Here is a 22,018-nt window from a genome sequence, read left to right as displayed (position 1 = left end):
CCTTGCCTTCTCTCGCATTGACGTCTTGAGTGTGTCCATCTCCGTTTCCTCTTGGAGGGTAGCTACCCTCGTAAGGAGAGGGGCATGCAGGTTCCACCGACCCACCTTATTCTTCAGGCACTGGAGAGTCAGCATATGGAAGGCACTAATCGTAGCCCTCGCAGTGGAGCCATAGGTGAGGGAAGGGTGGACAACCATCTAGTACAGCTGGAGCTTGGTGTCGCGGTTTATTTCCCTGCTGGTGAATGTTCAATACAATGCTTTTATCAGCTGGAGTCCTTTCAGGTTACGTATTCTGCATGACGATGGAAGAACAGTTTTTTATCCATTCGCACAGTTAGATATTTGATAACATGGGATCTGGACTCCTGCGATAGTGATGTTATGATGGAGGATGGGGTGCCGTTTAGTGAAGTAGACTGCTGCAGCATTGAGGGCAATCTTGTTATGGCACCAGATCACTGTCGCGTCCACCTGGTTCTGGAGGTGAGCAATGAGCTGGTTTGTGTTTCGCCCGGTGGTATAAAGCGCCGTATCATCGGCGTATTGCACCAGATGGCAATATGGGAGGACTGGCATATCGTTAACATAAATGTTAGAAAGGATGGGAGACAATACAGAGCCTTGCGGGGTACCCATTGACATGTGACATAAGCTGGAGCGTTGACCTTGCTGAATAACCAAGAACGATCTATCGTGGAGGAAATTATCCACGATCATCACATAGATGTCTGGGATGGTCGTCTGTGTCAGCATTTTGTACACAACATCGCCCTGCCAAATCTTGTCATATGAGTTTTGCAGGTCCAGGAAAACCACTGCTATCGACACGGTGGAGTTAAAACCCTTGCTGACATGTTCCATGATCCTCAGGACTTGTAATTCAGCTGACAGGTGGGAAGCGAATCCAAACTGTTCTGGACAAATTGTCCCAGCCAACGCCAGAGGCTAGGAAATGCGGTGGAGGATCAACGATTCTAGAACTTTGGCCATCGTATTCAGAAGGTTAATGGGTCTGTCGTTAGTAGGGCACGTAGGATCCTTTGAAGGCTTGGGGATGGCGATCGTTTTGGTCTGCTTCCACTGTGAGAGACAAAGGCCAGTTGTGAGTCAGTGGTTCAGGATGGTGGTATATAAGGCCTGTGGCTTGCACAGGCGCAAGCAGAGGTGTCTGATTAAGATGCCTTTGTCTGAAAGAGGCAATGGCCACTACAATATCACCTTCAACTTTGAGTTCATCAAGCGTGATGTACTCTATGAGAAATTGGTTCTGGGCCTCAAGCGCATTGGTTAGAGTTTCTACCACATGAAGGGCATAGTAAGTTAAGGCATCGACTGTGCAGATGGGATGGTTGGTCTTCACTGCCGCTGCTGGGCTCGTGCAAATGCACATTCGAATTTATATTGGAGGGGGAAGGCAGTCATCTTGTCGTCCCATTGTTTCATTTTCCAATCAGAGAGATGGTGGCAGAATTCGCTTTTGAGATGCTTCAAGTGATGGTTATCCAGAGGATCACAAATTTGCTTCCACCGTCTGCAGTAGCAGTTCTTCTGGATTTTGAGTTCGTGCAAGAGGGGTTAAGGCCCTTGGGACAATGGAAGTAGAGGCCTTCATTGCCTTTTGGATTTTTGTGGTTAGGTAATCAATAACACTAACCAGATTTGCAAAGCGTTTTCACGTCGAGATGTTGCTGAGTGCTGTTACTAAGGATCCTGTGAAATTGGTCCCAATCCATCATGGTGAAGGTAAAATGAACGTCTACAGACAGAGAGACGTCGATAAGGTGCAGGAACTTGGGATCATGGTCAGAGCCCAGTTCATGGAATGTTTCCCACGCGAACAGCACTGCAATGTTCTTGAAAATGGCGACATTCAGAACGTCCAGTTGGCAGTCAGAGCAGGTTGGTATATGGATGGGAGTTTGGGGCCATAGACCGACAGCACCAGGCCAAGAAGCAATCTGCCCTTGGGATGAGCAACATGAGAATACCAAGCCAGATGTTTGGCGTTGAAATCTGCTCCAACAATGAGTTTGTCAAATGCTGTCAATGTAAGGAGTTCAGCTTTAAGAGGTTGTAGGTTAGGACTCAAATACGCTGCAGAAAAAGTTATAGCACCAAGGCAGGTAGAAAAAGTGACTGTCATAGCTTCTGAGTGGTTGGACAAACTCATGATTATGGATGAGTGAGTTATGCAGAAAGACTGCTGTGCCCCCACCTTGGTGATGTAGTTGGTCAGTGCAATAGCAAGCCATGTTACGTAGACGAAAATTGTTGGTGGGTTTCAGGTTGGTTTCTGAGACAAGTAAAATGTCTGTATGGTGGTTTTAGAGGAAAATGCTCAGGTCACTCTTCACACCATTAAGGTCACTGCATTTTCAATGCTAGATAACTAGATCCTGAGGGGGCTGATGGTTGTGTGGTGAGTGATTTGCCATTATAACAAAATACGGCTGAGCCCTTCAACAAGGAGGATGATCTTAGTTTGCCCATCCCCTGACTGATGGATCTTTTGAGCTGTTTCACGAATGACAGACCTCATGTGGGGCCACTTGAACAGAGAGGTGACATGGAGGATCTCTCACACATCATCCCAGAAAGATGCACCTAGCTCCACCAGTGGAGGGGTATCCTGAGTGGGTTGCTTGACCATGTGACTTGCAGGGTTGAGCATAGTGGCTGGTGGAGAAGGCGCTGCTATGCAGGGTTGTGACACTTCAGCAGGTGTGCAGGAGGAGGTTGCAGACAGTCCTTCAGTTTGGTTGGCAGTGGTATGTGTCACAGATGAGCAGGCAGAGACTGCACAGCAGAAGCAAATGTGGTCGTAGGGGATGGAGTCGTCTCTCCTGTCACAGATGTGTCAAGTTCCTGAGAATCAGTGGTGCATGGTCGTTGGACGCACCCCATAAGATGGAAACTGGTGCCGTGGTGGGGGTGGCTGATTCCTTCTTGGAGGGCGGGAAGACTTCATAGCTTTCTGCTGTGTAGGACAACCCTTCAAGGAAGGTGGAGATTGCGAGAAGTGCCCAAAGAGCAGTCACATGTGGGTTTTTCTGAGGCTTGTAGTTTGCAGTCCTCTGTCGCATGGGAGCCAGCATGCTTGTCACCCCAACAAGGCAGTGAACAGTAATTGACAGTGTATCCCAAACTTTGACACCAATGGTAGGTGAAGCAGACTTTGTGGCTTTCATATGGTTCAACACGCACCTTGGTGCACGGGAGATACCGGATTTGGTAAATGCGTTCAGCGTCCTCTCTCGTAATAAGGGAGACAACATGGGTGGGCATAGGGATTAATTTCCAGGTCTCAGGGTTCTTCTTGTTTTATTAGTGGATCAAAGGGTCCATGAACTTGAGACGGAGTAAGGAAGGTATCTGATTATTTTATTCTTCTGTTGGCAAAAGCCTGATGAGTGTAATGGTTCACAGCCCTGGATTTCACAAAGTTGAGGACTTGGAGATAATCATGCACGGTGTCAAGCACTCACTCGATGTATACTGCCAGCAGTTGGCCCACAGTAAGGCGTTGCAGTTAAGTGTTCAGTTCAATGTAGTTCGTCGGATTGTAAAACACGATAGGAGGAATCTTCTTCTTCTTGGGCAGTGGTGGCGGTGGATTCTGAGAAGTGGAGTCGGGAGGGACTCATGTCCTGGTCCATGGCAGCATCAGGTGACGCTGCTCCAGGTACGAAGGCGTCGGAGTCCGAATCATGGCCGCTGCGACGGGCGCGAGCGAAAGACCGTCTAGATTGTCAACCACAGGGGGGGGGGGGGGGGGGGGGGAATCGACAGGGTCGAAATCCCCAGGAGGCTCGTTGGGCCGAGGAGACGGTGGAGACAAAGCAGCATCCGACGAGGCATCCACGTAGCGGTCGGTTGTATTTAAGCTGGGGGCCGACATCGCTTGACTGTCACTAGGCGAGAGGTTTAATACCAGGTGGCCATGGGAATCGCCGGAGGACGTAGAGGAAGATTGGTCCATCAAGCGAGGCTGTGTACGTGAGTCTCAGTGATTATGGGTGACTCGTGGCGGGAGGCTCGATGCGCTCAGTCTTTAGCCCGTTGGGTGCTGTCAACATCAGCGCAGCCGGCAGCTTGCCGAGACTACCGTCTGTCGGCCGGTGTCACATTGCCGCACGAAGGGGCGGCAGAACAGTCACCTAACCGCTGATCCCTGTCCTTGGCCCTATTCCTGCTTTGGCAGGTTATACAGGGTGGTCCATTCATGGTGACCGGGCCAAATATCTCACGAATTAAGCATAAAACGAAAAAACTACAAAGGACTCGTCTAGCTTGAAGAGTGAAATCAGATGGTTGGCCCGCTAGATAGCGCTGCCATAGGTCAAAAGGATATCAACTGCGTTTTTTAAAATAGGAAGCATCATTTTTTATTACGTATTCGTGTAGTACGTAATGAAATATGAATGTTTAGTTGGACCACTTTTTTCGCTTTGTGATAGATGGCACTGTAATAGTCACAAACGTATAAGTACGTCGTATCACGTAACCATCCGTCAGTGCGAACGGTATTTGCTTCGTGATACATTACCCGTGTTAAAATGGACCGTTTAGCAATCGTGGAAAAGGTCGATATCGTGTTAATGTCTCATGGCTATTGTGGTCAAAATGCCCAACGGGCATGTGCTATGTATGCTGCTCGGTATCCTGGACGACATCATCCAAGTGCCAGTCCGTTCGCCTGGTAGTTACGTTATTTAAGGAAACAGGAAGCACGCAGCCACATGTGAAACGTCAACCACGACCTGCAACAAATGATGATGCTCAAGTAGGTGTTTTAGCTGCTGTCGCGGCTGATACCCACATCAGTAGCAGACAAATTGCGCAAGAATCAGGAATCTCAAAAACGTCGGTGTTGAAAATGTTACATCAACATCGATTACACCCGTATACTATATCTCTATGCACCAGGAATTGCATGGCGACGACTTTGAACGTCGTGTACAGTTCTGCCACTTGGCTCAAGAGAAATTACGGGATGATGACAGATTTCTTGCACGCGTTCTATTTAGCGACGAAGCGTCATTCACCAACAGTGGTAACGTAAACTGGCATAATATGCACTATTGGGCAACGTAAAATGCACGATGGCTACGACAACTGGATCATCGGCGATCTTGGCGGGTTAATGTATATTGCTGCATTATGGGACGAAGGATAACTGCCCCCATTTTATCGATGGCAATCTAATTGGTGAAATGTGTGCTGATTTCCTACGTAATGTTCTACCAATGTTACTACAAGATGTTCAATTGCATGTCAGAATGGCGATGTACTTCCAACATGATGGATGTCCGGCACATAGTTCGCGCGCGGTTGAAGCGGTATTGAATAGCATATTTCATGAGACGTGAATTGGTCGTCGAAGCACATACCATGGCCCGCACATTCTCCGGGTCTGACGTCCCCGATTCCTTTCTGTGGGGGAAGTTGAAGGATATTTGCTATCGTGATTTGCCGAAAACGCCTGACGACATGCGTCAGCAAATTGTCAACGCATGTGCGAACATTACGGAAGGCTGTTGAGAGGAATGTCGTTACACATATTGTCAAATGCATTGAGGTTGACGGAGATCATTTTGAGTATTTATTGGATTAATTTGTCATTTACAGTTAATCATCACGCTGTAACAGCATGCGTTTTGAGAAATGATAAGTTCACAAAGGTACATGTATCACATTGGAACAACCGAAATAAACTGTTCACGAATATATAATAAAAATGGGGGTTTCTATTTTAAAAAACGCAGTTGATATCCGTTTGACCTATGGCAGCGCCATCTAGTGGGACAACCATAGCGCTATCTGGTTTCCCTCTTCAAGCTATACAAGTTTCGTTCTTTGTAGTTTTTTCGTTTGACGCTTATTCCGTGAGATATTTGGCCCGGTCACGATCACTGTACCACCCTGTATACACTAACTCCTGATGCCTATATATACCCGGGATAACGGGACACGTACGGAATAACAACGGTGCCTTAAAAGGCGGGCAACAACGTCGACTCAGACACTACGACTACATAACGCTGAGCAACACACGTGACCATAACGAACAACGCGCACGTACTCACTAGTAAACACTGTCAGGGCTCCGACCTGACTGAGGGGCTGCTACCACTCGGGAGTGCCGCTTACTTCCTTTGCACCTAGAGGGCGCTGCTGCTGTAATGTCGTTCTGGAGGGAGGTCGGTCAAAGTGCGATTGGCTGACCTCTCCTCACAGCCGTCTCTTCTCTGTCGTTCCCGACTGGTGTTGCTGGCGCTGACTTTACGCCATAACACCCGCGTTCTAATTTTTTTCCGTCGCTTTATAAACTATATATCTAAGTTGACGTCACGAAACAAAACATTAGACTGAGTACCGAGTTTCATTGAGTACTATAAACAGCAGCTACAATGGTTCCGCGAATGGGCTGTGTCATTGTGAGAATAGAACTGTTTGCAAATAACCGAACTGCAGGAAATAATGTACTTTGAATTTACTGGTTCAAAAAATGGCTCTGCGCGCTATGGGACTTAACATCTCAGGTCATCAGTCCCCTAGAACATGTAACTACTTAAACCTAACCAAACTAAGAACATCACACACATCCATGCCTGAGGCATGATCCTAACCTGCGACCGTAGTGGTCGCACGGTTCCAGACTGAAGCGCCTAGAACTTCTCGGCCACAACGGCCGGCCTTTGAATTTATTATCTCGATTGAAACTTAATGAGTTATCACGCAAGGTAAAATATTAACTATCAACGGTGGAGACCTGCAACCTGATCGTGATGTGTTGCACTGTTTCCGCAAGAACTGTAAATTCGCGATAGTGATGGCTAAAAGCTTACGGACTGTAATATCGTGATAAGTGGTTGACATTGAGTACTATACTGTTTCTAAACTATTTACGGAATGTTAGAAACAGAAACTTGTGTGTATGGAACGTCGTAATCGCACAAATACGAATGTTAAGTTATGCGTAAAGAACTACGTCCTACCAGCCTGTGACATAACGAATGCAACAAAGACAGTAATAACGCCTGGGATAACACATTACAAGCAACAGGCTGTTTCCATGGCAGTTCCATGACTGATGAAGCAGCATTAATTACGCCGCCAGCACCAAAAAACTACAGCTGACGTCACGACGCATCACACCCAAACAGATAATGCAACGTCAAGCACTCTTCCCTTATATAGACTCTAAGCGTTTCAAACTGTTGCAGCCGCAATTTCTTTTTCTTTTGTAACAAACTTTTCTCAATATTAGTTTCCTTCTTTTGGATTGTGTATTTTCATGTACGTGTACATTGTTTTATCACACGAGTTTTGGTTGTGGTATGTGGCAATCCGCACAAGTTGGAGCTTCCAACATTAAAATCCGGACGCCAATTGATCATATCAAAGTTACTTGCTCGCTAATGGTGCAAGTCATTCTATCGGCGGAATGTTTGATTTTGACAGCTGTCAACTGCAGAAACTGGGTCTTCATTGAATACAACGTCTTATTACGGCATTCTTGTGATTAAATGCGAGCGTATTCACTTCTCTCAGTTATAACTGAGCAAAATAACAATCATTTCCTTAATCCAAAATTTGTTAACAAATTTTGGGAAGCAGCGATCTTGTAAGCTATATAAAATCAGTGGAAAAAAAAACAGTCTAAATCGCATTTTATTAAAATGATCCGTTTCGGATCAGCGCTTTCAACTAAAAGTGACGATGTCTAGAAAAGTAAGTATAAATGAGTAACTGAAATCGCTTATGGAGCAGTTTCAGTGACTGAGGGTTACTGACTGTTCTAGAAACCGTCAGCTTCAGCTGGTGCTGTTCTGAAGAGGGCCTAAGACTAGGCCGAAACCAGTCGTTTTAATAAAATAACAGTCGCGATTTAGACTGGTTGTTTTTTCGCTGAAGTTTGCTTAATTATTCTCGAATTAATTTGCGGGAGGCTTCGCATTATACATTCTTTTGATGTTTGTTGCCAAACTCTGGCGTGATTACTTTCATTAAGTCTGGGAAGTAAGACGGGTTTATTTTAAGTTTAAATAATCGAAATTCACGGTCAAAGTTACGCAAGTCGATCTCTGAGAACCGTTTTCTTCACGAGTTACACGTCCTGCTCGTAGCGAGACGGCACGCTCCGCGGTCTGGAGATTAAAAGGCACAGTGGCTTACTGCTAAAGGATACCATCATCCAAGGTCACCTGCTGCATCCCAGGAAGATCATCCCACAAGTCATAGTAAATAAAATTATTAACACGTTAGGGAGGTCATTAGTAGCTTATCACTGAATTTCCTGTATGGAGTGGGCGCTACTGATAAGGATTTCCAGTGTCAGGTGTGGTCAGGGTACACATACGACTGTTGCTGAAGGTCCCCCACCCCCCACCCCCCTCACTTCCCATCCTCTGAGGAACAAACCGAACCTGATTGCTCAGGGGAATACAAACCCCCTCCACTCCTCCCAGTCTCCTCCACCCCTTAAATCCTACTGGACCAATGACACTTAAGCTACACCTCTTGATCTTCATCGTTTATCTGGCTCTGAGCACTATGGGACTTAACATCTGAGGTCATCAGTCCCCTAGAACTTAGAACTACTTAAACCTAACTAACCTAAGGACATCACACACATCCATGCCCGTGGCAGGATTCGAACCTGCGACCGTAGCGGTCGCGCGGTTCCAGACTGAAGCGCCTAGAACCGCTCGGCCACTCGTGCCGACCTATCGTTTATCTGGGACACTTGACCGGCAACAAGTGACGTAGCATAACGTAATTTATTATTAACAAACAGGCACATCCTGATCATTTCACTATCCCTTCCATCTCCAGAGAGTACGCCACTCACTCAAGGTTCCAAGCTATAAAAGATGAATTTGAGGAGGGGGTGCGACAGTACAACTGATAAATAATTCAGGAGCATCCTAGACTGTATTTGGCTGAGAGCGTCATGAAGTCGACACGATGTCCAGAACAGCAGGATGGAGTTCTCATAATTTGATAAAGTATAAAAAAACATGTTGTAAATAAGTAAAATTTTGGAAAATACAGAAAGAAATCCTGAAATGCGTGAAAAACGCGTAATATTAGTGAAAATACGAAAAAATTGGAAAAAAAACAATACACACGAATGAGTGTACTTACATTTGTGGCACAGTGCGGTCCTTTTTCCTGGTTCCACCAATAATGAAAATCGCGTAATATTGTTAGTAACAAACACACCCTGAGTGATGCCATAATGTAATGTGTTGTTGACAAGTTGACGAAGTCTGATCATCAGCAACGCCCACTATTTAGAATATACACTTCTTGCCAATTGGATGTAAGGGTGCAGAGTCTTCTTAAAATTTCACCAAATATTCATGCAATCCCATTGTTGCTAAATCGCCCAAAACCACGAAGTTAAGGACGAACAAAGACACCAGTACACCGTTCTAACGGAACATGTACAACACTGTCGCTCTAAACAGCCTTAAAATTTATTTCGAGTATCAGCTTACTCGCTGTGCATAATTTGCCACACAAACAAGAGCAAAACAGCATGATATCAACGCAATATCTATGCTACGTATTGAACTTTTCATCTTAAGAATGAATGGTTAGAAACTGTAGTCGGAAAGGTACGAAAACATCGTATCCAACGCGGTAGCAGTCCGTCATCAAAGCGTCCAAAGACTGAGGCTGCTTGAGGGTAAGAAATTGAGAGACAGTGAACAAGATTTTGATGTGAATTATCGATGTAGCTATAGGATTATAAATTTTCCTCCCGAGTTCTGTTATTTTTCAACTCGTAAAATGTAAAACGTGAATTGTAGACATCAGATACGAAATCATCCGTCGAATCGTCGTAGCTGTCCGCCTGCTTGGAGTAGAGCTGAACGGATCTGTACAGTTTTTACGCTCATGGAATTGTCACAATCCATATTTTATTTGTTCTATGATAAACTAGTGGATACGATTTCGATCGCAATGGCAGCAGGACGATAGGCCAGTCCTGGGATAGCAGAGTAGTGGGACGTGTATTTAGAAAGAGAATTTTTATTTGTTAATGTCTGTAACTCGTTTCAAAACTTCAGATGAGTTTTGCTCGGGGTTTATAACTTTTCAAAACGGCATGCAACGTGACTCTAACATTTTTCAATCTTTTCACTTGAAAATTTAACTACTACTTCAAAATAACATTTCTAAGAGAACCATGCAAGGGATTTTCGATTAGTTTGTTTAAATAATGTTTATTATCGTCGACTTTACTTTTTCGGTGAAAAGTGAAATATATCCTCAGTAAGTGCCCCAAGTATTATTCTTCTAACACCTTTCCTTCAGATCAAAATAAAAATTTTAAAAAATGAAATAAAAAAATTAAGCCAATGAAACGCTGTTGGAGGCCGTTACAATGGAGTTACTCCTTAATAGATGAAGATATGCTTTTTTTGAGTAATTAATTACGGACAACATGGAATTGTCTCTTCGAACTGAGGTCCTCAGCCTGTACAAAATTGTTAAAGAGCGTAATTTTTCCATTATTTTACACTGTTTATTAGACCAAAGAGAATTCATGTCATACACACAGCTGATGTCGATCTCTATGGCCACATTCAAGTGCTTGATACGCACAGTTACCTCGAAAGAATGCACTTTAGGTACTAATTACATATTAGATCGCCTTGAAAATTTCCATATGCGCAGAGATCAACTAACTGTGTCAGATGAAAAAATAGATTTGAGTAATAACTGCAACAAAACAAGTTATGTAGGTGGTCACTTAACAGCCTAGTCACCACTTTCCCATTTCTAAGATAGTAATAAACTATAATGTGAGCCACGGAAACCTCTGTGAATCAAGAGACTAGCAAATTAATGCTCTAGGAAGGACTTGCACGTTTAGGCATGGCAACGATAACTTCAGTAGCGTTCCACTTTTCTTTCTTGAGTCGTGACTAGTGGACTTCTTTGAGGAGCCAACCTGGCATTCCGCTGAAATTTAGGACAACCACAGGAAACTTAAGAAAGGAATGACCGGACGGCGATCGGAACATCACAGTGGCACGTGCGAGTACTACGGCTTAATAACTGCGTTAACTCGCTCGATTGTTACACAAGTAGCCTTAAATACTCGTCTAGCTTTCCTGTTACGTATGAGCATTCATCTTAATAAAATGTCACGCTATTCTGCAGAACATAGTTGAGTGAACGAATTATTGTAGATAATCAGAAAACAATATCAAAATATTTTATTATGTAATGAGATGGGAATCCAAATGCGAAGCTACATGTTGTAGCAAGAGGATCCCAAGACCAGAAAAGACGTGAATACCAGTGCGCTGGTCGAGGCGAATGCTGGCCTGTCCCAGTCTCGGCTTCTCTCGGAAATAATTGCTCTAAAAAGACAAGAGCAACACGTCATACCCACCGCGGCCAATGGCCCATTGATTATTACCTACGTAATGATTTCTCGTAATGTATCACAGCACATGCCAGGAAACTACCCAAGAGTCGCCGTAATAAAGCAGGGGGATTGTACCTTCCAATAAATGAACGGCAGTGAAATTAATGACGGGTTGCAAAAGCGACCACGTACGAGGGTTAATTACTTGATTCATGAAATTCCAATTTTCCGCTTCACGCCAATTCTTGCTCTATATTTTGTAGTTGAAAGGAACGAATGACTTTCCGTTCTCATCTGCTATTACAGACTGGACTATTCGGCCTTTCGCCAATCTGGAGCGACTGAAATGATCGCGATAGTATTAGGAAATTAAAGAAAGACATAGTCAACTGTAATAGTGGAGGAATCTACTACCCCGCTATGACAACGTTTCATCAGTGTAATTCCATCAAGAAGTGCAGTTTCAGTGAAGCCAAACGTTGTTCATTATGTTTCGAAACAGGTCTATTAACAATTTACAGCTTCATAATGGGTGCCGGACCGGACTCTAACCCAGATCTCTGGTTTCCGCTGTTGTCATTACGGCAACCCATAGTCCAACACTGATAGTTCATTTTTTACTCCTTAGTCCAGGTACTTTTCAAGATCCAGATATGCTACGACGGCGCAAATCTTAGAGCACTGCCCACTCAAGCCATAAGTCCACTCCACTAACGAATAATAATCTTTTATCTCAGAATACCATTACTTATTAACATCTGGAGAATCAGAATTCACAAAAAAACTTAAAATTCCTTTCACCATAGCTTTCGACGTCTATCTTCCTCCTTAACGGGAAATAGTTTTGTCAAACCGAAATTGTGAGTGGGTGGCAAAGGCAAAAGGATTTCGGTTTTCATCACTGAAGACACAATGTCAACAGGGCACCATGACCACTTCCAATGTATGGAATAGCAAACAAATTCTGGGTGACTTCTGTTCGTCAAGAAAATATAGCAACGAGAAAAATATGTTACGAAAATGCTGGAGACCTAACAACTAACTGCGACCAGATGTTTATAACATTAAAACTGTTAGGTCTATTAGCCACGAAGAGCTGCAAGTAATAACACTATAGTGGAAACTCTAATCGTTGTTGAATATGTGGTGTCACCGCAAGGCATCACACTTGCTAGGGTGTGGGCTTCAAATCGGCCACGGCCCGTCAGTACACATCGGACCAGCAACTCGCCACTGTCGACGCTAGCAGACCGAGAGCCGCCACTAGGCTGGTCTTTCGAGGCAAGCTAGTGCAATGGCCACTTCTACAGCCGACTTTAATAGGAATGGTTCACTTGTTATAGTTTCAGAGATCTCATTTGCAGAGACGCTAGTTAGCATAGCCTTCAGCTAAGTCAGTAGCTACGACCTAGCCAGGCGCCACATACAGTTTATGCGTTGACAACTGATTTATATGTGTGAAGCAATCAGAACTGTAAAGAAGTATTCGCAATTCAGTCTATAGCTGCACTTCTGAATATTATTGTTCAAAGTCGAGATCGACGTTCATCTCTGAAGCTGAATTAAAGCTAAGTATTTAACATTATTCCTGTCTACAAACTTTCCAATCACCTAAGATCTTCCAGATACCTCCCGTCAAGTATAGTCATTGATAGTCACGTCAGCCTACGTGAACAACGACTGCAATTAATGGCCACACCTGGTGATCAGACTAAGAGTCAAACTGCGTGACTCAGCCGGGTCACACTCTTTCCATGAGGCCCATAGTTCCGCCTCAAACATAACAGAATATGCTACAACTGCCTAATGAGGAGGGCACCACGAGTGCCACAATCAGATTTCTCTGAAACTTCGCTCAGTGGAAGAGGAGTCACGTTAAGCGTACACTTACTTGTCTCGGCTTATCCGTAGGTACTCGACCGTTTCTGGGAAAACGACCGTGAAAGAGACGTAACTTAGATGCCTTCTAGCGAGCGATAAGTTCAGCCTAATTGGTCTCACAGTTGCCAGTGTCGCACTTTCTCACTTTTGCGTCCCCGTGTTCGAAAACTGATTATTGTTTTTATATATTTCATTTCATTGTAACCTGATTATTGTTTTTATATATTTCAGTTTCTTTTATTTTTGTGTATTACAATGAATGTCACGCATTTATTTAATAATGTTTGTGTTACGGTATTTTCACGAGTTACAATCTATTTACATTCTCATATTATTATATTCCAGTCTCATATCCGGCGTTAATTACTACATTTTATTTTCAGGAAGATTTTGTGCATTCCCTTGAATAATACCGATCGCAGAAACATTCGATCATAGAAATTTGGAACAATACAAGTTCTTCGTACGAATCTCATTTGGCATAGAAACGTTGTCAACACTGCTAATGATATCACGTGTTGGCAATAATTTCCTATCGAACCATGGGTAACGAATCACTTTTACGGAAACCGCAACTGATTGTTAACCACGATACAGTACAGGAATTTCATCGGAAACCATAAATATCAAATATTTTTTCCATTCGTTTACTGTCTTTCTTTTTGTTTCATTCACCATATCATTAGTAGACGAATAAGGAAAACGGTGTATCAGTATACATTGTAGAGCATTCGCATAGTAATTTTCTATGGACATTGGTAGATAAATGAAAAAAAAACAGAGTTCCTAATAATTGAAATTGGGAACGACGAAGTAGACTGACTGAAAGAGTTCAGCATTGTTGGAAGCAAATAACTCATAATGTACGATGCAAGGAGGATACGAGAAAGAGATTAGAATATGTAATGACGACATTCTTGGATAAAATAGTTCTGCTAATATAAAACACAGGTTTTAATTTGAGGAAGAAATTTCTGATAATGTACTTGTGGAGCACAGTATTATAAGGAAACGGATCATGACCTGTAGAAAAAAACGGGAAAGAATACACTAGAAGGATCTGAGATGTAGTGTCATGGAAGAATAGAAAACTGAGCGATCTGATGAAATAAGAAATGCGGAGACTGTCGGCAGAATATACAACGAAAAAAATAGAATATAAGAAGGCATAGTGTGATATGATATGTGTTAAGACATAATGAAATAGCTGAAAAGGAGAAGGAGGTTGGAATACATCCAACAAATAATCGAGAACGCTGGTTTTAGAAGCAAGGCCTGTTCAAATTAAGCAGAATAGTGATGAATAGTGGAAATACAACCTATGCCTTCTTGTAAGATAAATCTGTTGAACACACAGCCACAAATTTATCTTTGACTACGTAATGCATAACATATGAACTTGCCTCAAAACAAATATTGAATTACTAAATTGTTTACGACTTTAAAGTTGCTTGTTCATAAATCAGTTTTTATCGTTATTCCTGTAGATCTCATTCAGATTATGTTGGTATATCTGAAAAATGTCTGAATATTAGTCTGTTATATTTGGATACATGCATTCAGAAATGGTGCATCTCTTCGTAATTGGAACATTTAAAGCTCAAATAACCTACAGTGTTTAGCGCTTCTAAGCTCTCCAACTAACAATTGAATTAAGTAGTAGTTATGTAACAGTACTAGCGAGCCTGCGATTAGTTTTTGTTATTCAAACTAACGTAAGTTTGCTGACAAGCAGGTCAATGTAAGGATAGTAATGATTTATAGGAAAACTGCCTACGCCACAAAATACGATAGGAACTGCTTTATGAACCCCCTACCCTTGAACTTTTTATAGTTAATACGTAGTACATATACACAGTATCCAAAAAGGCACTTTTTAAATAATTTTTTATTATGTAATAAATACTTTCCTCTTCTACTTTAAGTTTTAATTGCTTGTAAAGCACAATGCTTTAAATATGAAAGGTATGTTGGCAGCTACTTGTTACTTCCGATACTATTGTAAGTAGGCTGTTTAGGTTATTTTATTGGTAACGCCGCCACCATGTAGCGCTCTGTATAAAAATCACTGGCTGTGCCGTGTGCAGTCTGTGACTGGTTTGCATTGTTGTCTGCCATTGCAGTGTGGGGCAGCGGCAGCTGGATGCTAACAGCGCGTAGCGTTGTGCAGTTGGAGGTGAGCCGCCAGCAGTGGTGGACGTGGGGAGAGAGATGGCGGAGTTTTGACATTTGTAAGACTGGATGTTATGAACTGCTGTATATAATATGACTATTAAGGTAAATACATTGTTTGTTCTGTATTAAAATCTTTCATTTGCTAACTATGCCTATCAGTAGTTAGTGCCTTCCGTAGTTTGAGTCTTTTATTTAGCTGGCAGTAGTGGCGCTCGCTGTATTGCAGTAGCTTGAGTAACGAAGATTTTTGTGAGGTAAGTGATTTGTGAAACGTATAGGTTAATGTTACTCAGGGCCATTCTTTTGTAGGGATTTTTGAAAGTCAGACTGCGTTGCGCAAAAATATTGTGTGTCAGTTTAAGCACAGTCTTGTACAATTGTTCTCAGGGGACTTTTCATATGTCGACCCTTAGCCTAGGATACCTCACTAGAATCTTCTGATTTTTTTCTTGTAGTTTGTGTAATAAGTGTAGACTTTGTTTATTGCTAGCGTGTAATTGTAGAGAGAATCTCCTTTGTAGTTGTAGTCTTTCATTGTTGTGCAGTAAAACAGTTGTGGCATTCATGTAAATTTGCACCAAGTATTTCGCAGCTGCGCTTGCTATTAACTAGATATTATTTTCAGTGCTATGTTAATGTGTTCTATTATTTTGCTCTTCAAATTCGGTTTTTCTGTGTTGTCGTGTGAAATATTGTGACAATAATGGCGTGTGAAAAACGTAACACTAGGCTCCAAAGTAAACTGAGAAATGACAGTGAAAACGAAAGCAGTATGTTAGCGCCACCATGTAATGAATTAACTAATGTTCAAAGTAGTAATTTGGTAATTGTACATAGGGAAATGGAGCGGGCTGCAAACAATGGTGTAGACAGTGAAACAAGTAGTGAACAGGGAACAATTATCGATCGATCAGTCGGCAAGAGTTCGCCTCAGGATTCCGAAATGACAGGACACATTTTCGCAAATATTGTAGATTCAGGTTTTGCGTCCTCACCGTTTTCTCAAATAAGACAAATTTTCTGTTTTTCAAACTGCGAATATTGCCGGTTCAAATGCATTGCCGAATAGCACTAAGGAACATGTTTCAGACACCAGTGCATTGTTATTACAATTAATGCAACAAATGGGACAAAAGCTTCAAAAGTTAGACACAATGGAACAAAATCAGAGACAAACAGAGCAAAAGCTTCAAAACTTAGACACAATGGAACAAAAACTTCAAAAGTTAGACGCAATAGAACAAAAGCTTCAAAAGTTGGACTCAGTGGAAAATACGCTTGAACAAACATGTGAAGATTTAACTACTGAATTACATAAAATCGAATCGAAATGTCAAAAAGTCTGTAATGAATTTGTGAGCATTTCCAACCTATTTTTTCGCGACATGAAAATGCATTACAGAATCACGAAGCAGCCATAAAAGAACTGCAAACTATTGTTCATGAAAATCATGAGACCTTGCAAGCTAAAATTGACTCAGTTGCATCTACCGATTCGGTTATGCAACTTGCAAAAACTCAAGCGAACTTAAAGGACACAGTAGATACTCTGAAAATTGGTTCAGAAAGACACATGGAGGACATTAGTTCATTATCAGAGAAAGTAGTTGAACTTTCGGATCAACTAAATAATTTATCTACAAAGGTAGATGATAATCTGAATGACACAAAGCCGGCAGTCTTTAATGACACAGAAGAGTTCGAACAAATTAGCAAATTCAAACAAAATCAGAATCAAATTAATACGCAACACTAAAGAGAAATCCGGGAAGTACAAGATCAGCTGACACAGGTAATACAAGAATTACGTATTTCAGAGGACACTCGCACTCCAATACGGGAACAGGGACATAAAAATACGGAACTGCCACAAAATAATAACACAGGGCACTTTGTAGATTATGAAAGAAATTGGCAAAGTACACCGAATTTTGAGATGGAACCGCCGAAACGACGTAACAATGACCGACATGCGACCCGCCGACACGATGATTTTGACTATAAGCTGTTCATTACTACACGTAAATTCAAAACATTTAAGAATTCTGGCAACGAAATTCATCCACAAGCGTGGCTTCGTCAATTCTCTCATTTTTTTCCTCCCAACTGGTCATTAGAGCACAGATTAGAATTTATGTGTGGCTACTTAGAGAATGAACCAGCTGTAAGAATGCGATCCGTCATTCACGATTGCCACAGTGAAGGAGAATTTTACCATGCCTTCCTCTCAGCATATTGGTCTCAAGCCACACAAGACCGAGTAAAACATGGCATCATAATGATGAAAAATTTCGAACAATCTGAATTTTCAAGTCTTGTGAAATATTTTGAAGACATGTTACTTAAGAATCAGTATCTTCCAAACCCATACAGCCCGTCAGAACTCATCCGCATTTGCTTAATCAAATTGCCTGAACATTTACGGCATATTATTTTGGCAGGCCGTTGCAAAGACGACATTGAAGCTTTTCAGGGACTCTTACAAGAATTAGAAACTTACACTGACAATCGCGGAACGCGAAAACAGGAACACAACAATTACAGGTCACATCCGTCGCAATTTCGCGATGAAAGAAATAATAACTGGACACGTCAAGGCTATTCTCACAACACAAATCGTGACCAAAACAGACACCACCAGTATGACAACCGTTGGCAGAGTAGTAATAATTACAGGGAAAGATCAACTCTACGCAGTAGTGACTATCACAGAGACAATAAGAGAAACAGACAATATGGGAACCAAAATAATTATTACCAAGGGAGACAGAATAACTTAAGACGCAACGGTCTAGCGCGCAGTTACGATTCAGAGAGAAATTCTCCACCACGTGACCGACGAGAAATAAACTATGGAATCTACCGACATGACGACAGACGATATGATCGTAACGACAGACCTGAATTGCAGCAGAACTGGTGGGATTCAAACAGAGCAGGGCCCTCTAGACAAGGTGAATTTGTAGACGTTAGGTCTCCTAATCCCAATAACGGCGCGCGCCAACAAAGAGGCAGACAATGACTCACACCGCAGGCAGCCGCGTGCGCCGGCTGGCTCAGAGAAAAATAACATAGGCGCTAACCTTAAGAAAAACTCCAGTATTCTTTACCGACGTTTACCGCATGACAAATGCGTTCAAGCTGAAACTCTGAGTACTATGAATAGTAAAGGATTGCACCATATTTCACATCTAAAACACTTTATCTCGATAATCTGCTTTTTAACTTTGTCTTTGCCATATAACCTTTCACTTCACATTTCTAGTAGGCTTTGTCAGACTTAGGAAATTGTTAACATGCAACAATGTTTTGAAGTTAACTATCCAGTCTAGAACCTAGGGAACATTTTTAAACAGAAATTACGAATGCATTGTTACAGTGAACAGACGACACAGTGTTGCTATTTGTATATTCTTGCTTATTAGTTGCACGATTACGTAACGACTATAAGGCTTACATACTTAGAACATATACTACCAATGAGATTTTAATGCAACATTTTGGTTTACTTGAAAAAAAATACTCTTTATTTGAAGTACAATCGGTGAGATTAAAGATGACTTAGCATTTGGTTTATTTGACAGCTACACGATTTTATCACGACGCTACTAATGAGTGACAATTTACAGTGTTGCTTTTGTGGTGTATCTGTTTTATATCTGCACAGTTTTTCTGTATTATTCTGGAAAGTAAAACATATTTTAGTAGTAACTTTTGTGGTATAGCTACAATGAGACAGCCTTTTCTGTAGCACAACAATATGTTACAATACAGTACTTACTTCACGGCAATAAGCGTAGTAACTACGATATCTATACGCAAAGCATTTCACTTTTGTTTATCATGAGGTAAGTACATTGACTTCTGCGGAACTTAGCTTTCGGAGGACGATAACAACGACACTTCCACAGAGATTATCTTACACCAAGACGCACAGTTTAGCGCTATAGTACACGTATTTGAGTGATTAATTTTGTACTTAAAACATTTATTTTTAAAGATATTTGAAGTACAATGATACAAAGGTTTTCCGTGATACATTTCATTCAATTGCTGTAATCTGTAACACCTGACGATATAATTACATTAATCCTCAGGGGGGTAGACGCTTACTTTGTGTACCGTGTGGCAAGCACAAGGAGCCCTAGCTAATATAGTATTTACTTATACAACTTTACACATCGGTACCATATTTCTCTAAAACATATATTACACAGCTATCTGGTCATTTAACTGAGAGAGACAAACATTTATTTTACTTCATCAGTGACAGATGTTTACGTAATTACACCGTTGGATAACGTCACACTTATGGAATTGTATTTGTCTGTACTTTGTTAACTGTTCATATTTTTTCGGAACCATTGTTATACTATGAGAGCTTTGAATGATGTATTTGGTATGGGATCATGAATTTTAAAGTACGTTTCAGGTAGTTGACACTTTTGACATAAGCAGAAAATTTTTTTTGGTTTTGAAATTATTGGAGGAAGCTACGACGATTTAGAGAGTTGACTGAGGTGTTATGATGTTATTATTACGATTACTATGTGTATTATGCTGTTGTGGTATGTTTATGATCAATAAGCTGATGCTATATGAGTTATTTGATTATGCTACTTATCTGTTATGATGGAATATTGAAGAAGTATCGACGAATAAGGTAAGAAATAATGACTAGATGTTAGGGAGTCTGGTTTCTGAAAAAGGTTGTTGGAAACCAAGAATCGCACTTTAAGAGTTATGAAATGTATGTAAATGCGTGAATGTATTGCAATGCCGACGAAAATTTTTTGGACACTCTTATATCAATAGGATTTTGTTTCTACTGATGTGTAACGCAAATTCTTGACCTGTGAATTTTTTTTATATGAGACTGCCACTGTAGCGGAAACTGGTGTCGTAATATTTCGATAAGACAGTTAAGTGACCACCTGCACGTAATGCGTCGTGGGCACCCAGCTGCGCGACAACCACCTGACAAAAAGAAAGCCATTAGTGTGTGCCTTTCAGAGACACAGGTAAAAAGAAAAAAAAAGCGAGGCCATTATCCTCGCTATTGACATTCATTCCTTTGTAGAAAGCATCGCAAATATGACACGCCCAAACTTGAAAACATATGATTACACTGTGGAGCTATTAATTTATGATATTTACTGAAATGAAATGATGAGAAACATTTCATGTCTATTATCTTGCTAGTTGGAGGATTGTTTAGTGCATTATGAAATGCCTTATGGCTAGCGAATGACATTTCAGCTTTTGCTTTGATCTCTTCAATTTAAGTTCCTTTCTCATTCATTATGGACTGAACACTAATTGTTGTGCCACTAACAGCCTTTACATATGACCAGAATTTGTGTTCTTTGAAAGATCACTTGCCAGTATTCTGAATGACGTTTCACGCTTGCTTTGCCTATTTTGTTGAATATCTAGTTTCTAGCTGCACTGCAGCATTGGTTAAAATAAAATTTTATAGATGTACTAATATAAATATTTTCTGTCTACAGATCCAGTATATAATAATAATGTGATATACTTCCAAAAAATGAGGGTGCACAAAAAGATATTTCCCTTCACAGGAACTGCATACATAATTTTCTTTTCAAGTACTTGGTAATTTAGTTCATAGAATAAGTTGTGGTGCACCACTTTAATTATATAGACATTAAGATGTGAATATATATTTCCCTTATCTGCGTTGTTGTCTTTAGTGTACTATTTTTTCTGCTTGTGGGTTTGTCATGTTTAGGTATAAGTTATTACATTTATTGCTGTTTGCTTTGCTTACTTGGATTTTTTTGCTGTTTGTATTAATTGTTTTGTGCTGCTACATTGCCTCGTCCCTTAGTTAAGCATCTGAGCTCATTAGATTTAAGTTAGCTTAAGAGGGGGTAGCCTATATAAGAGAATGAATTGCGATGGATTTGAAGAAATGCACTGAGAGGTTATATGAGAAAAGTACAGAAAGCAGGTATAGATAGGACTTTTTCGAAATAATGAAGAACGAAGGGAGATCTCTGAGAAGTAGAGAAAGTTTTGTTTGCAAAATACTGCAGTAAAACAAACCCAGCCCTTTCCTTGTGTTATCCCACTATGTGTTTGTGTACCCTTGTGTATTTATGTTCTTCCTGTCTTTATATGTTTATCTGATAAGACATATGTTGCAGAATTTTTCTATTACTAAGCTACATTCACTATGATGAAGAATACTGTTATCCTCAAATATAATTTGCATTAATAATATGTTATTTACTTTGTAAAGATGTTTACACATGATTTATTCTGTTTTGTTCTAATGCTCATGTGTGAAGTTGATGTTTCAAAAATTATTCTGATCTTTTATGTATGTACTTATGTCGTAATTTTTGTAACACTGATGTATTTGCTATTTCGATTCTTTTGTAAAGCCTGTACTACTACAAATGTTATCTGTATTGTTATGTTCTTTAATGATATATTTTGTACCTTTGTTATTGTATTCTTATGTAATAAAATTGTAATTGACACCATTTCATCAAATTAAGTAATTTGTAAATTACATTTCACTGCACACGTTTCTGTTGG

This window comes from Schistocerca gregaria, chromosome 1, assembly GCF_023897955.1.
Source record: "Schistocerca gregaria isolate iqSchGreg1 chromosome 1, iqSchGreg1.2, whole genome shotgun sequence".
Taxonomy (NCBI): Eukaryota; Metazoa; Arthropoda; class Insecta; order Orthoptera; family Acrididae; genus Schistocerca; species Schistocerca gregaria.
This window is presented reverse-complemented; position numbering follows the sequence as displayed.